Raw genomic sequence first — 13,358 nt, 5'->3', positions numbered from 1 at the left:
TTGCTTTAATCTACAGTAGCTAAATATAAAATGTGTAATATTCTCTGTTCCTTCACAGCTCTGGGAAGCACTCCAAAGGTCTGGGTTGAAGAAAAGAGATGTCATGTCCATACATGGGGATAAAAATAGCACAGGAGACTGATTGGAAATAATACATTCAGGCTACAGCCATTAAAGGGAAATGGTAAGATGAAGCGAATGCCTTTTGATGCTTTGTTTATGAGACTTCTCAGAAGTGCTTGTTCTTACTCTGTCACTCTCTATCTATCTTGAAGCTGAGGTTATTCTCGTAAGCAAGGGAGCAGTATTATATCACTATACCTCTTTCTCTAGTGTCGGCCCACACAAGATCTTGAGTACTCATGTAGCTTGCTTAGCAAATTTGCCAAATCAAAGCATCTCAGAGAACCATCTTGTTTCTATCAGCTATATAGTATGAAGATGCACATTGTTACAACAGAAAAAATCCATCAGTCCTACCATTCCTACACCTATCTTTTCTGTCTCCATTGCTTTCTCTTTCCGGCTGGCACTCATCTCTAACAATTCATTGTTGACTCCTGTGCATCATGTATACAGTTGTTCACATCATTCAGCAAAGCCCTTCAGTGTCTGCATTTTGATCTTCTCAGAAAACTTTTTATTGCTGTCAACTCCCCATCATTTCTCCCTTTAGAATGCTTAAGAGAAGTAAAATTAATTTTCTTCAGATTTTAACACATCTATAAAATGTGATAGCACCAGGCTATGAAATGATGAAAGATATCCTGCTGTTCACTGGTTTGTTGGGGTATTATTTTTTTTATGTTTGCTGTTTAGTCAGGTTTTCTAGAGCCATCATGTTTCAGTTACTACTTTTCATGCAGTTATCCTTCCTCCAAGGTGCTTAATGCAGCTGTAACATTTGCAGCAAGTGTCTTCTCTGCAACCAGCACATGCAGAGCAAACTGATTTTTGCAGTGGTTCTGCAGTGGGAAGCAGCTGCTGAAAGGACCCAGCAAGGTAACATGAAGAAAACATAACAATGCCTGGAATTACAGGATCTTGATCCTCTTCAAACTTTAAACAAATGACCTTGAGCTTCTTCACAAGGAATTTTTGGGTTTTGTTATTTTAAATTAGTTATGTCTGAAGGGAACCACATGCTGCAGTCCTGAGTATAAATTAACAAGCTGTAAATAAAGGTTGCACAACTGTGTGCAAACAGACATCTGTTAAAGCCACCCAACCGAGAAAAAAAACACAAAAGAAATAAAACAGTACTGTTCTGTCAACCTTTGTTTGCAATTATGACTTCATATGCATGTTTGTAAGTGTGTGTATGAACCTTTGAGGATCTTACATCTTAGCTTTGCCTCAGTTGGTGATTATTCAGAAACAAGTGTGGGACACTGAGCCTTAATGTATTCCATCATTCTACTCCACCATTGTAAGGCCAATGCTGGCCTCACCTAGGATGCAGGTCTTTATTAGAGTCTATCTCATTATGATGTTGGATGAATACACTGACATCCATCTTAGCTGCCCTTTTCTGAAATGCCTTTACTTGCTTTTCAGAGAAAAATGGTGAGGAATATTGTCCATTTCTAAGCAAAAGAGGTTGAAGAAACAATGAACCCTTGAATTTGTAAGCACTACAATTGATGGAAAGGCACAGAGCCACCCTGTTCCCTAAGGCTCTCTGCACATTCACTAGCTCAGAGTACAGTAGCTGGAGTTTGGATCCCCTTGCATCCACCAGAACTGCATGTGTGACTATTTACCTGCCCTTTCTGTGCCTGCGATGCCCTCTCACTTGTTTTACTGAAGCAATATGGAAGAGGAATTGAAACTAGATCGCTCTCTCAAAGCTAAACTGGAACTGAAAGATTCATTTCACTTGTCCTCTCACTAGATTTCTTCCCTAACTCATCTCTTAAAATTGGCGGACACTGACCCTCAAGCTTTCACAAGCACTTCTTCAAATCCTAACTTAAGTTTGCCCATATACTCTGTTTTTTGCAGAATCAGGAAATCAATTTCTGGGAATTTATTCCTGGTGCTTTTGTATAAATATATACCATTATTTGTAACATCTCTGGGGAAGGGAAAAAATATGTCTACAAAACCCAAAATGTGTCTCCACAACAAACTATAAACCTGAAAAATAGTGATGTAAACTTCATATTGGTGTGTAGAGACTGTAAGGTAGTGTCACTGGTGTTAATGTGGCTTTTGTTGAATTTTATTCCTTCTTCCTTGTGTGCAAATTATAAAGATGATATCTATGCCATCTTTTCAGGGCTATTACTACAATCACCTCTTTTTGGATAGCTGAGTTGGCTAATTAAAGGACAGAACAGCACAGTTCTTCATGCCTTGCATCCTTCACACTGGTCTAAAGCACAGCCATGATCACAGCAGGCACTTTGTTGAGAAGAAATTAAAGTGGGAGGGTAATATAGTTGGATTTTCTCCTTCAAGTCTCCCACCACTTCAGATCTTATTTCATCCAAATACTTACTGCGAGTAACCACAGTCTGTTTCACTAAACATTTTACTGGACACATTAACTGTAGGTTAATGACTCCTGCATAGCTGATGTATTTGTAGCTCTAGGGGAAAGAAAAGCAAGGCCACTTTGATATCAGTTTATGTAACACAAAATTTGTTTCTTGGAAGGCTCAAGGCTATTAAGAGTAGAAACTATATTGGAATATATTCCATATGGCAGTTTCTCAGGTACTGTGATAGCTAACCCAAGTTAATATTTAAAATCTGTCTCCATCACTCTTTTTCTTCTGGATGCAAGGGGCTTGAGTTTTTCTTTAAAACCATGTCATCTTTGTCTGAGTATGTGATGCTATCATCATTACCACAGCACACTTAAATTTTTTATTATGTATTATTTCATCTAGGTAAACAATCAAAGGGGAGGAGGGTTGCTTTTTTCTTTCGGGTATTTTTGTATAAAATGAGCCCATGGTGATATTAGTGGTTGATGGAGCACTAATCACACTGGCAGCTTTAGGACTTATTTTTCAAAGTAATAATGGAAAATGTCTTCTGCTCCCTTCTTCCTAGCCACAGTTTTTGATGTATTTTGATCTTGGTTTGGGCAGCCACAGAGCATGCTCTGCTTGTGTTCATCAGCCACTGAACTCAGCAGGAGCTATGTTAGGATTTGTCTGTATTGGAGGGACTTTCAGAAGACAAAATTATGAGTAGCATGATACTGAGATTAAGCTCAAAACTCTGATTTTATGCTTTTAAATTCTTGAGGACATTTCCCCACTTCTTCAGTTATAAATCACAAAGGTTTACTGTGTCTGCCTGGTAGAATGATATGATCTCATGATCACTGGATAGTGCATCCCTTATGTTAAACCCATAAAGGAACATCCACTGTTACAGAAATTTGGTGTAAATACTCTGAATCTGAACATGAAAAATTAATGTACTTCAGTTTTGTTTCTGCCTTTTTTTTGGGGTGGGGTGTTGGGGTGTTTTGTTTGTTTGTTTTTGCCCCAAAACCCCAGTTCTGCTGGGAAAAGAGTTATGTGCATGTTCTGATATCCTTCCTCAGTATAGAAGGATAGGACTTCAGTATCTTATCACCAATCCAAAGGAAAAGGTTTAGGCTGAATTATGTCAATTGTGAAAGAAAATGAGCATAACTCTTTCCCACTTGGCAGGGCAGGTCTCCAGCCTCTGGATAAAGCTGTGTAGGTTTGGTTACAACAGAGCAGCAATTTAAGGACTCCTGGATGTGACCACCAGCTGGTATTCACACAGACCTGCAATCTCAGCTGTTTGCCTTTGGCCTCAAAATGTCAAACTAACTTTTTTTGCACCCACAGCCCCCCCTCCCTTTTTTTTTCCCTCCTCTAATTTCCAAAGAGCTGTTGCAGGAGGAGATGACATTCAGTAACACCTCTGTTTACAGATGCTTTCACACACTGTCAAGCTTGTGGGCTGGCTGACTTGCCCTGTGCCAAAGTTTTTTGTGTTCTGTGCTTTCTGCCCTATGACTATCTGATAGATTTAGAGTTCGCAGTAGGAGCATTCAGATACAGTGCAGCTGCAGCTACCTTGTATCCCAGACAGGCCACAGCACAGGATGCAACCAGCTGTGCTGTCAGTCTGTAAGTCAGGAAGCATCTTCCACCTGGGGAGAAAACTGTTATGCCAACAGATTGCATACCTTAATTCTAAAATTACTAGGAAGATGCTGATCAGTTCTACTTAGTATTGTAAACTATCTGATTAGAACTACCTCATAATGCTTAAAAATGGACAATATTTTTTAATTACTGGCTTTTATTTCTGTATTTTCATTTTTTTACTAAGATGAGAATAAAGAGCTGTTAAACATCTTTGCTAATGAGTGTGCATCTGACTTCATAGCTTAAGCAATCTATTACTGAAGCTTTACCAATTACAACTTAACCATTAAAATAGTTAATTAGGGAAAACTTAATGTTTTCCTCATATAGGACTGGTTGATGACAACATTTCAGCTTGTGATAAAAGGAAACAAATTGTTGTATTCTTCAGAATCCTCCTTCTTTTCTTTTGGCAGAATTTTTCAGCCAAAGCCTTCAAAGCCTTGAGCATATCTGGTCAGAAACCCAGGGTTGCTGACACCTGGGACCAGAGCTACTGCTTGAGGATGATGTGGGGTAGCCAGTGCCAGCACCTCTGCCCAAGCCACAGTGCTATGGGTACCAAACAAGGTGCAGAGCACTGTTTTGTGAGATTTTGCAGAGCCTGGGAGATTTGCTAGATGACTACCCATGTCATTTCTCTTTGTGGTGGTGAATGCTGAACTATTCTTAAAGGGACTTTACTGAATTTCCTCTTGGATAAATGCTTTACTGGAAAACAGGTCTGAATCTTTATAACTGACAGGTTAAGCAGTCCTCAGTTATTAGCTAAAATTCATCAGCAGCAAGTGCACATGCCATTCTCTCTGCAGAACAGACATATCTGCTGGAATTTGGCTGATTACATTCATTTAATAGATCTGGAAGGAAGGACTTAGGTACTATTTTAAATTGGTTTAATATTCCTATTTCTTAGAGAAAAGCAAGGGTAACAACTAAGTTACCTGGTAAATTTTACATCTGTTACAACTGCCACTAATGGAATGCCACTAATGGCTATGGCTTGCCAGTTCTGGTCAGGAACAGCTCTGCCATTCCGTTAACAGTTCAAAATTTTCATGATATTTGGACTTCTAATAAAGCTTTGTTATCTGTTGTTGGGAGATGGTATAAATAAATATATCCCTTTTCTAAAGACATTACAACTCCATTAAGATTTCTATGGGGTTTTTAAAGCTCAAGTTATGGGCTAACCTGAATGGCTTTGGCGGTTTTTCTCTCAAGTTGCCATATGCTGTGAGGATCACGCCTAGAGTTCTGAGATGCCTTTTTGCTCCTGCTCATTGTAAGAGCAAAGCTGACCTGTGCCCAAGGACAAGCACTCCTTGCCAAAATCCTTCTGGAACACCAGTGTGCATAATGTCATTTGGAAACTGGTAGGGACAGTCCCTGCAGTCCCCAGAACAGTGCAGAATGCTCTCTCCAGTGCTAAATGTTTAAGAATGCTGATTTACCTAAAGTCACATACATATAGCAAACTCAAGTAGTCAAGGAAGAGTAGGAGAGTCAAGAATCCAGCTGTATTTAATATATTCTTTTAAAAAAATTGTTTGATTGTGTTTCATTTTTCTGCTGTTTAGCAGAGGGACATGCTGTCATGCCCTTCTCTAATCCATTTCCTATGTATTAGCACAGAGTAGAAAACATTTGGTTACTGTGCTACAGCTATAGTGGCTTTATATGCAGACACATTCCTGAAGCTGGGTTATTGTGACTGGTCTGAAAAAAATGTGCATTCTTCTTTGTTCGTTTAAACAGAAGCAGCCTGGAAATTTTGCAAAGCATGGGGGTGGAAGAAATGTTTGCTGTTTTCCAAAAGTGGGTGAGAGGTTGGAATACAGTTGAAATTAGATTGTTCAGATAGTCCTTGATGGTACAGATGAAGCCTATTTGGATGGAATGTTTGACTACTTTGTTTCAATTCTCTTCTGAAAACTTACACAGTCTACTTAGGGGTGAATAGGAGCTCAGCTGGAAGGCCACACTGTCAGTAGCTCAGTATTTAATTTTCTAGCATGCAGTAAACTCAGGTGATGGATGTTCACAATTTAACTGCTATCAAAGCATTGGCTTTCAAACCCCTAATATGTTAGGTTACACATTAAGACAGAGGAGACTTGTAAGTGACTGCCTTTTGGACATAGTGTAAAATACTCATCTGTATTTTGAGCTATTTTTTTTTCTCACTGATTTCTGAAGTGGGATTACCTAATTACCTTACTGAGAGCACTAGGACCTTTTGTGGAGCAAATCAGCTCTCACCTGGCAGGAGAGGTTGAGGAGGGTGGTTGGGCTCTAGTACTATGACTGTGACGGGTGCAGGGCTTTAGCACTGGACTGACTCTGCTGCCTTTGAAATTGGATAGATTAAAAATGATTTTTTGGAACTGCCACTCTTTGTTAGAGAGTGCCAATTCCCAAAGCACCGTCAGTGTGTTGGAAATAAATACAAACTCCTCCACTCTGCTTTTATTAACTGTGTTTTGTGAAAACCAGCTAAAGGGTGTTACCAGCTTTCAGCTTTGCCAAGGCAGTAAGGTGGAGTTGTGTGTGGGAATGAAGCCTTGTTTAATCAGGTTTTGTAATTACTTTGATACAATTTTAGCTGAAGCATGTTGGGTCAAGCAGTTTCTGGTCTAATACACTTACTGTTTAGTCTTAAGTTTCAGATTTAAGAAAATGCCAATTACCTATTCAATTACCATTTTTCATTGTTGCACATTGATCATCTATGAATATGCATATAGTAACTGTATGTTGTATTTTATTTATTTATTTTTTTACTTAAGTAACCAGTTTTAGATGTTATATCTCCCTGGTGTTTACCAAATTTTTTGATAGACTTTAAAGATGAGAGAAATCAATCCTCAGCCTGAACTCCTGTTAAAGGCCGATGAGCTTTCCCCTTTCTCTTTTCATGTGTACGGTTTAGTTTTACACTGTTTTCTTGACAGCCCCACTACATCTGGAAGAGAGGAATAACTTTCATGGTGTGGTGTAGCCTAGGAGACAGGGCTCTTCCCATGCAGAAGTACCAAAGAAGCACTGCACAGGTGAGCTCTCTGCATTAGGGAGACCTGGGTATAACAGTGCACAGCAGCATGGAAACTTCACAGCAATGATAATTCACTATTGGGATGCACCACACCTACTTGAGAATTCATACAGAAGTTGTAGAGAAGTTTGTAGCAATGAAAAGTTTTTTATTTATAGACAGTAGGAAAGTTTATACTTTGTGTTTGCACCTTTAGGTAAGAAAATAAACTGCAAAACTGTATATTCCTTTATCCTTTTCATTCAGCTATTAAACCACTAGGTTTCTTCCCCAGGGTGCTATACCTGTGCCTTTTAATGACTTAATGGAATACCTTCTATTCTATTCTATTCTATTCTATTCTATTCTATTCTATTCTATTCTATTCTATTCTATTCTATTCTATAACCACGGCATCTGCCAGAAAGAGTTGAGAGAACTGCTTTTTCATTTCAAAAGTAGTGAATTATAGTGGGTTGAACTTTTTCAGCTGAATTCTGCTTTGGAAGCTTAACATGGGATTGATATTTGAAATATGCCTGGACTATCAAGAAATTAATTGGTGGACTGTGAGCTATACCCACTTAAAATGCACAGGCAAGGAAATCAGTGCATTCTCCACAAGAGGCTCTTAATGATTTCCTTTCAGAGGCTGTGCACACTATCTTAATTATACAGGAGCCTACGTAAAGGTACAATTGGATTGGGTCCAATGAAAGCTAAAGCAAACAATATGACAACCAAAAAGGCACTTGCGTCATTTCACTTTAGCGTTTATAATACAAACAATAAACGGCAAATAAAAGGCCTCTGGTCTGTGGTGTGCTCAGTAGGGCCAGGATAATTATTCCTTCACATGTAATCATTAAAACAAAGAATGCCATGGCTGAAAAGACTGGGACAGTCTTTCTTCATAATTTGTCTGCATAAAATGAAGACCATATTTAAGCAAGGAGGTGCTTCTCATGTGGTGCTCTTCCAGCTTCATGAGATTAATCACTTCTAATTTTCACAGAAAGTCTTTCTATGTGATCTTCTACTGTGTGCCCACACTCATTGAGCAGTGTCAGGAAAGATGAGTGATAAAGCTGGCAGCGAAACTGATCCCTCTCAGTAGAGAAGCTCTTTCTGTAAAGGGCAAATTTTTAGATGTCCAGTAGTAGTTACTAAATTGATGAGGTTTCCTGCATGGTAAGCTTGGCACTCTGATCATATCCACCTTGTGAAAAGGAAGTTTCTGAATCCATCAGATCCCAAGCTATTGCTCTGGAGACCTCAGCTTTAATATGTGATTTTGGCTGTGGCAGTGCTCTGTCAATGTGCAGGGGGAAAAGGCCCAAATCTTTGCATGCTAGTCTCTAAAAGAGTACCTATGTGGCTTCACATGACAGGCCACTCCAGCTTTTCTCTGCATTTTTGATTACTGTAGGTATGCTTCAGTGACAGGTGACACCATAGGAATGTTTTGCAATATTGCCACAAAAGTTATCACAATGTTACCTAGCACCATGTCACTCCCAAACCACCTGGATGGTGTCAGGGAACTTCAGGGAATGGTAGGCAGAGGAAAGGCTTCTCCCACATCTGCCTTTCTTACCTTCCTCTTGGTCATGAGGAACATTCAGACATGGATTCTTCCCATGCAACAAGGAAGGAAAGTTGTCCTCTATCTCACAGATAATTTTAAAGAGATGAGTTTATTTTTTTGGATGCTGCACTTGGACTTCCAGTTAATATTTTAATCCATCAAATGAATGGGAAAAATCTATGGCAGAGTTCAGGGCTTGAAGGCATGTGAGTTTAAATTAATGAATGCTCTCAAAGGCAGTATTAAATTATCATCTAATGGGGGCTGGACAGATAAAGCCCACAGGACAGATAAAACTAAATGGTGATCATTTATCACCAAAAGGCCTGATAGTTTCTCTTGGCAGTATAGGTTCTGTTTCCATACAATCTTGGTGTCAGGTTTGCCACTACCAGTCCCTGCTATACTTTTTAAGGAGCTAAGGTTAAAGTTAATCAAATTCTACGCACAAAGGATTTTGCCAGCCAGGACCATAGACAGCAATGAGGTACCCAATTAGAACAAAATATGATATTTTTCTGACTTGTGCTTCTTCCCAGTGGGAGCTACTTTTGCTGAGCACATCAAATGAATTTGTGCAAGTCACTGAAGAACTGCAAAAGAGGAATGGCTGTTGGTTTCTATTGGATCAGACCAGCTTCTGACCAGTCAGCTAGAGAAATATTCTGTACTTCAAACACTGGAATATCCATTTATAAACATTTAAAAATACATACAACAAGATGGTGTTGTTAGACTGGAAAATCCTCTTTAGAATGATACCATCTGACCATTAAATGTGTATGGAAAAGGGCTGAAATAGCCTAGTGACTCATCAAAGAGTTATTGTGTTGCATAAATAAATCTTTCTTTAGAGTTTATTGATCGGTGTGGAAGAGCTCATGAAGTCAAATATGCCTTTTCATCTTCAAGCAGCTCCATGCAGGAAGTCTGACCTTTACACAATGCTCTGACTGCACCTAAGTTCAGAAGTGGTTACCTTATGTATGCTGCAAAAGAAAAACTGTCATTTTCTTTCTGCTGCTCCAGCTTCATTTTACTGGGATTATGTATTGACTTTTTAAGCACCGATAAAACTTTCCTCTGTTTCCTGCTGCAATAGTCTTTAACTGATGGCCTGAGGTTGGCCAAGGGTTAGCTCAAAGGAGCTGTAAACCGTCCTTCTTTGCAGGGTCTCCCTCCCACACAACTCCCGTGTTCCCACTGCTGAGAACTGAGTGAATACCAACGTTCTTCTGAGCTGATGTTTCAGTACTGCGTGAATGAGATTTACTGCAAATAATGTGAGTACACCAAGACTGTCTAGCCCATCTTAGCTGTGGTTTAACTTGGAAACTCTTACTGGTTTCTGCTTAGAATTTTCTCCTAATGGTTTTTGCCCTACTGTTTGTCACAGCTATAGGATAACTCAGTCCTAACACCTTAAAGTCAATACTGCTATCACGCTAAAATTTCCCATACTTCACAAGGAAAGGAAATGCATTAATTTTAGCGGTGAGCCAAGCCCACTGATGACTTGGCACATTGGGTAAATATCTGACAGCACATTTTCATAAATAACTAGTCACGCACATTGAGCTGTTCAGTTCCAGATGACAAGCAAGGGATGTGTCATCTAGACTTGCTTATGCACAGCATTTGTGTGCACTTCATCATGGGGAATGAATCTCAAGCTCATATTTCATGTTGGATTTAAAAAAAAATAATCCTCATTTCCAAAGAAAACAGAGATTATCTAGATTACCTTCCTCTTGTCCTATCTTCTGAATTTACTGGCCAATTTCAGCTCAGTTATAGAGATGAAAGGGGAGTCAATGTTAAGTTTTCAGTACATTTCATGAAATAGCTGGACAGTTGTGTAGCAAAGGCTGCACCATGAAACTGCTCATAGTCAGAAAATAGGCAATATACCAAAGAATGACACACTCCAAATTCTCCAATGATGGGAGACAGTGGAAGCAAAAATATCCAATCAGAAAAACTGAATCTATAGGAAACTTGATTGCCTTCAGTCTGGAGCTGGTGAAATTATTTCGCTCACTCATTGCAAAAAAATCCATCCAGTGAGTTTTCTAACTGGATTTGAAAGGAAAAGTATGGTACATTGGTCAGACCTGGATGTGCTGAGTTCCCTTCTTGAGTCTTCCTGCACATTGCTATTCAACAGTGGACAATGTAACAGCTACTCTATACTTTGATGCATGTTAAAAAGCTTAATTATTCTAAATATGCAGAGTTTCATCAGTTTCAACCCCAATAAGAGCAGAAACAGGACTCAAAATATTGTCAGAGTGATTTTGAATATGAAGGATAAGATAAAGAAAGATCTTCAAAGTGCAGCTTAGTATTTCTCTTCTCAATTTTTCATGGCTAGTTCCTTTATCAGCCATTTAAAACAAGCAGTATTTAAAACTAATGAGGAGGAACAGTAGCTATAAATTAAATTATTGTCTTAAAAGTTCATTAGCTGTAAAAGTAACACACAGTGTCCTGCAGTATAGAATACAGATGCATAAAAGGACACAGTCCCAACACCATTGTCATGCAAGGGTGGTGTTCAGAAAGGGAATGAACACAGTTGCTAAATATAAAGGAGGAGAGCATTGAATGAGAAAATTCACAGAATCAGATTTAAAATTAAAATGAACCACAAGCTTAATTTCCGGCATCTGTGGGTTTATTTCTTTGCCCTGCTCTCTTGGCAAAGACATTAACATCTTCAAAAGTTACAGCTACCCACTGTGATGTAATTCAGGGACATGAAGTGCATTTACATCTTGGAAGATTTAAAGCCACTTTTACTGTGCTCTCTTCTACATGGTGTTTTGTTTCGGGCATTTCTTTATACTCGGTCTCAGTTCCCTCCCTCAGATTTGGTGGTGCAGCTGTAATCCACTTCAGTACAGACATCCGGCTCTTCCTTCAGAAACTTCCTCTTGCTATGCTATAGCTCTTGTAAACGCCCTGACGGAAGTGGGTTTTTTCCTCCTTCCTACTGCTGCAAGATGTCCCAGAAATGCAAGTTACTTTATAAAACACACAACATTTGGTTTGAAAAGAGCCTGAAGAGTTGTACTTTTCCATTAATCTCAATGCATTTGTTTCTTACCTTATAGAAACAACATGCATATCACTCTTGTATAAACAAAATGACTGGCAAAGCCATAGAGGCTGTCCTAATATTTTAATTTATTAGAGTAAAACTGCCAGGTTGTTTTTCATCCTCTCTACTCCATATATTTGAGAGAAACCATCTGTCTGGTAACAGTGATACTTCCAAATCAAACATATGATTTTCTTCTTATGAAGAAAGATACTTGAATGACATCCCAGATGTAATTATCTTGAACTTACAATATTTCAGTCTAAATATGCATTTTTAAAAATGAAAATGTAGAAAAAATATGAAATGCAGAATGTTATTGTTTCATGGCATAATTTTCATTATTTATTATCTTAAGGCATATAGATTTCATAGGATGCAAGGAGACACTCTTTTCTGCCTTAGCAATATAATATTCCAGTTACTCAGTTTGGTTCCAGCAAGCTGTGCTGATATGAAAAAAAAAAAAGAGTTTTCCATTTTTAAGTATGCTAAGAAAATCTGCAAAAGTCTAAAATGGCAGATTATTGCCATGCTTGGTATCACCATTATGAGAGACAAAGCTCTCAAAAGGCCTAAAATAATAGATAACAGCCTATGAGACAAACAACAACAACAAAAAAAGGGCGGGGGGGAGGGGGAAGCATTCCCACTGGCAGAGTGAAGAAGCCTACAGAGGCTCTCCAGGAGAAAGAGGTGCTGCTTGGTCTCCTGCTGTCACTAGAATAGGACCAGAGAGGAGAGACAGACTTGGAGAAGCTACAAAGTTGCCAAAGCAACTTGAAGAAAGACAGCGGCACCTTCCCAATCACCACCACCTCAGAGAAGCTGTGCAAAAACTGACTTCCAGTCTCTTGCTCTTGTTTGCAGATCAAGAATGTGTAATGGAAAAATCTGGAGACCAAACCACCCATCCCTGCAGTGGATCATCTGAAGTAATACACTGCAAAAGGCAGTTGCAGGCCCTTTCTTTTGACATGGAATGGATACTACCAGTGTCTGGACAGGTTGTCTTTTTCATTTGTAGTGTAACAGAGGCCTCAGTAGAATTTCTTGGGTGTTTTTGTTGTTTCTTTTTTAATAACCTTGGCTCAGAAAAAAATTACTTAATTTAGCAAAGTGCATTTATTAAAATGGAGCTGTGGAAACTTTAAAGATGTACATGACATTGGGTTGTGTGTTTCTTCATGCATTCTCCTGCTCTTAAAACACAGACCCTGCCACAGCAAGTAACTGCAGAGTTTTGTTTTATCACAGCTTTGTCACTATGTAGGAGTATTTTTTGTTACAATGCTAAGGTGAACTATTTATTAGCTGCTGCTTTCTTCTGTCTGGAAAAAGCCAGTAGTATGGACATCCAGTTATGGTCATAAAACAGCTAACTTGGAGCTGCCTGTCCCAAGATCAGACCTACATTAGGCAGCAGTGTGGAGTTTCTCCCACTTACCAGGAACCAGTTCTCACTGCCATGTTAAGTCCCCTTCTCTA

The 13,358-nt window shown here is 39.0% G+C and overlaps 1 long non-coding RNA gene across 1 annotated transcript in view; it reads left to right on the top strand.

Annotated features, from left to right (window-relative positions):
• LOC128897922 (uncharacterized) overlaps nucleotides 1-12,924 on the top strand; it is a 60,488-nt gene extending 47,564 nt beyond the window's left edge. The window contains exons 2-3 of the long non-coding RNA XR_008462640.1: nucleotides 59-184; nucleotides 12,741-12,924. This is a non-coding gene — a long non-coding RNA (uncharacterized LOC128897922). The remainder of the gene's footprint in view (nucleotides 1-58; nucleotides 185-12,740) is intronic.
• The last annotated feature ends 434 nt before the right edge of the window (nucleotides 12,925-13,358 follow it).

Source organism: Dryobates pubescens, chromosome 2, assembly GCF_014839835.1.
Source record: "Dryobates pubescens isolate bDryPub1 chromosome 2, bDryPub1.pri, whole genome shotgun sequence".
In the NCBI taxonomy this organism is placed as follows: Eukaryota; Metazoa; Chordata; class Aves; order Piciformes; family Picidae; genus Dryobates; species Dryobates pubescens.
The sequence above is the reverse complement of the archived record's forward strand: the minus strand, read 5'-3'. Positions and strand labels throughout refer to the sequence as shown.